Genomic DNA, 4,542 nt, shown 5'->3' with positions numbered 1-4,542 from the left:
GCATCCCACCTGCATCCTGGGAATCAGTTTAAGAAGGATATTGGCAAGCTGGAACAGATGCAGCCAAGATGACAAAGGGTTTGGAACCTAAGCCTCATGAGGAGTGATGGAGGCAGTTGGGTATGTTTAGCCTGGAGAAGAGAAGATTGAGAAGGGGATAGGATAGCTATCTTCAAATATCTGAAGGGTTGCCATGTGGAAGGAAGAACAGGCTTGTTTTCTGCTGCTCCAGAGGGTAGGAACCAAACCAATAGATTCAAATGTCAAGAAAGTAGATTAGGAAGAACTTCACAACTGGAAGAGCTGTTTGATAGTGGAATGGACTCCGTCGGAAGATGATGGAGCCTCCTTCATTGGAGGTTTCTCAGCAGAGGTCCAATGGCCATCTATCATGGGTTCTTTAGCTCTGATTCCAGCAGACTGAGGCTGGACTAGATGGTACACGGGGTCACTTCCAACTGTACAATTCTATGGTTCTGTGAATAGTGCAATAAAGTTATTAATTGTTTCTCACCCATTCAGTTGAGTGGGTCGGAGCTTTTAAAGTTTAAATCTTAACATAGCCTGTCTTTTTTCTTCCTTCTCTTTTCTTCTATTCCTCTCTCATGTAAATTTCCTCTAGGAGTCAAAATCGTCTGCCTATTTGAATGGGAATCAAAGGTGAATTTTGTTCTACAGACACTACAGTATTAATATAGCAAGCAGGCCTGCTCTTGATATTTATTATGAAATATTCCAAACTGCCACAGGCTAGCTTCAACATCTTGATCAAATAACGTGGTGGGGCTGACGATTCGTTTGGCACAATTATCCCGCAATCTGTATTCTCTCCCTCCCCCCAAGGCCACTGGAGAAAGCTTCATGTTGACAAGGTCACAGGCTTGCCTCGCCTGCTTTGATTTCCATCTCTAAAGTGCTTAGAACTGCAATGAGTGGAAGTCTCAGCAAAGTAAATGGCTCGCTCTTACACAGATTGGAAAAGAGAGTTTTAAGCAAATGCCTTTGACCCAGACCTTCGCTCAGGGAAAGCGCCAGTGGCTGCAAGGAGGCCCCCCAGACTGGGTTTGATTGTGGGTGCCTTGGTTTTAACACAATCGTTGTGCACTAGTGGTGGTGGTGTTATTATGCCTTAGCTTTATTCTGAGATGCTTCCCCAGTGTACCACATACATAAAATCAAATAATTGTAGACTTGGAAGGGACCCGGAAGGTGATCTAGTCCAGTGTTTTTCAACCACTGTTCCGCGGCACACTAGTGTGCCGCGAGATGTTGCCTGGTGTGCCGTGGGAAAAGTTGAAAAATTCGAAAGATTTAAAAATAAAGTATTTTATAATTTTTCATATTTCTGTTTACTTACTATTTCATAATAAAGTAATTATAAAATACATTCTTTGTGTTTATTTGATTCCTATTCAAGAGAATTACTTTATATATAGTCAATATAGGCACAGAGTTAAATTTTTTAACATTTTCTAATGGTGGTGTGCCTCGTGATTTTTTTTTCATGAAACAAGTGCGCCTTTGCCCAAAAAAGGTTGAAAAACACTGATCTAGTCTAAGGTTACCAGACGTCCTCATTTCCCGGGGACAGTCCCTGGATTTACAAATCAGTCCCCTGACAAAATCCTATCATTCCTATTGAAGTTGAAAAGTGTCCCCAGATTCATTGGGGAAAATCTGGTAACCTTAATCTAGTCCAACCCCCTGCAGTGCAGGAATCACAGCTAAAGAGTCCAAGACAGATGGCCATCCAACCTCAGAAAGTTATTTTGAATGTTTAGTTCATTGCAAAAAGTGAGTTTCACTTCATTGCGAGAAGTGAGATTACAGGGAACCAGGCAGAGGGCCTTCTCGGTAGTGGCCCCCGCCCTGTGGAACGCCCTCCCTTCAGATGTGAAGGAAATAAGCAGCTATCTTCTCTTTAAAAGACATCTGAAGGCAGCCCTGTTTCGGGAAGTTTTTAATATTTAATGCTGCATTGTTTTTAACACTCGATTGGGAGCCACCCAGAGTGGCTAGGGAGACTCAGCCAGATAGGTGGGGTATAAATAATAAATTATTATTGTTATTAGTAGTAGTAGTAGTAGTAGTAGTAGTAGTAGTAGTGGTAGTAGAATCTCATGTTTTGCTACTTGAAGCCATTGGTTCAGTATCTCCCTTCTGGGGCAGCAGAAGACAAGCCTGTGCCACTTTCCATGTGACAGTCCTTAGATATCTGAAGGTGGCTGTCAAATCTCCTCTGTCTTTGCTTCTCCAAGCTAAACATACTCGGTGTCTAGGAGTCGGCTTCACCTGTTGAGCAGCAGCCTGAAGGAGCAGAAGTGACTCCATCTGCTGCTGATCAGCCTTCTTGTTCCATGATGAGAACCAGCTGGCTCCAGCTTTCTTAAGCAAGGTTTCCAGCCTCAGTCAGTTGCTGGAAACAACACCCGTTGTTCCTGGCCAGACCTTGCTGCTGGTGGCTTCTCAAAACCTTGGGCCCTCGGTTTTCTTGACCCCCAGATTGTCTGACTACATGAACTGAGATATGCCTGATCTTTGGAGTGGACTGAACCTTGCAGACTTGGCTCCCTCAACCGTTCCTCATAAGGCTTGGTTTCTAGACCCCTGATCCTCTTGGTTGCCTTCCTCTGCACACCTTCCAGCCTGTCAATATACTTCTTAAACTGTGGTGCCCAGAACTGGACACAGGACTCCAGGTGGGGTCTAACCAAGGTGGAATAGACTTCCCTTGACCTGGACACTCTACTTCCATTGGTGTAATTTAGAATTGCATTAGCACTTTTGCTGCTGCATGGCACTGTTGACTCGTGTTAAGCTTGTGGTCTACTCACACCCCTAGCTCCTTTTCTCACTGTCGAGCCAGCTGCCCCCCACCCTCTATTTGTGCATCTGTTTATTCCTGCTTGATGCAGGAGCCCTGAACCCCCAGAACCATACAGCTGCGCCAGCTAGGGCTGATGTGACGTGTCGTCCAACAGCACATGGAGGGCACCAGGTTGGGGAAAGCTTCCATCTGGGCTTGGCCTAAATGGTTTATCCTGGTCTGGCAAAATACCAGAGTCCCACCCTGAAAGGATCCCTTGGTTTTATCCAACCTATTCATGCCTCCTCCACATTGATGACAGTTCCTCAGGCAGTTCTTTCAACATTCAGAACCTTAAAGGCGCTTTACAAAGGGATTAGCGTCTCCCAGGCAAGAATCATGCACCCCACAAGAGAGAACTTGAGAATCCTAAGCACTAAGAAAGCACTAAGCTTTCTTTGGAGGCATTCAGATTAGAGGGCGCGGTTGGGTTCCCACCGGCTTAGTATTGTGACTCGGGTAGGGTTCAGATTTCTACTGTCAACAGATTTCTACTGTAACAAGGCTCTTTCAAAGCCTAACACTGAATGAAGGACTGCAAGTTCAGACTAGTAACCGAGGACAGGAGGGTAAAGGGTAAAGGGTGACATGAGAACGGACCACCCTTGGTGCTCAACCAACTTGCCTGGATAAGGTCAAAGGCCCACCTAGTCCAGCACCCCGCTTGTGGCAAGGCAGATGCAGTTGGGTAGCCTGCAAATGAGGCCTGAGGGATACTGCTGTTTGTTCCCCAGCGACTGGTATTCAGAGACAGAGTGCCTCTGAACATGGAGGTTTTCACGCTCCATGAATTTGCTCAAAAATACATCTAAATGAGTCGCAGGGTGGGATCCCTTTAAATCACATTTGTGGCACATTTTTCTCTGCAGTGAATTCTGGGCACTGTAGTTCACCCCTCACAGAGTCACAGTTCCCAGCAACCCTTAAGCAAACCACAATGACCAGAATTCTTTGCACTGAATGAACACAGCCGATGCCTGCCATCCTTCTGGAGAGTTCATGGCAATGGTAAAGGGTAAACAGACCCCTGACCATTAGGTCCAGTTGTGGCCGACTCTGGGGTTGTGGCGCTCATCTCGCTTTATTGGCTGAGGGAGCCGGCGTACAGCTTCCGGGTCATGTGGCCAGCATGACTAAGCCGCTTCTGGTGAACCAGAGCAGCGCACGGAAACGCCATTTACCTTCCCATCAAAGCAGTATCTATTTATCTACTTGCACTTTGACGTGCTTTTGAACTGCTAGGTTGGCAGGAGCAGGGACTGAGCAACAGGAGCTCACCCCATTGTGGGGATTGGAACCGCCGACCTTCTGATCGGCAAGTCCTAGGCTCTGTGGTTTAACCCACAGCACCACTCGCGTCCCATGGCAACAGTAGTTATGGTCAAAGGACCGACTCTGCCACAAGGCAAAGTGAGGCGATTGCCTCGGGTGGCTGACACGGACAACGGCCCCTTGGCTGCTCCTTCTAAGCTCTGGGGCCATTCCTCTCTCTATCAAAGGACAGAGTTATTTACGGTACAAGGGCTGTCAGAGCTGTGGAAAATGCTGTCCGATTCCCAGTACTGAATTAAGACTCAGCTGTCAATCCACTTGGCTTCTGTGCAAGGAATAATGAGGGGCGTCGCCTTGTACTGTGCCTCAGGCAGCAAAATGTCTTGGGCTGGCCTTGCATGGCC

Source organism: Podarcis gaigeae (genome assembly GCF_964106915.1).
Source record: "Podarcis gaigeae genome assembly, chromosome: 8".
Lineage (NCBI taxonomy): Eukaryota > Metazoa > Chordata > Lepidosauria > Squamata > Lacertidae > Podarcis > Podarcis gaigeae.
The sequence above is the reverse complement of the archived record's forward strand: the minus strand, read 5'-3'. Positions refer to the sequence as shown.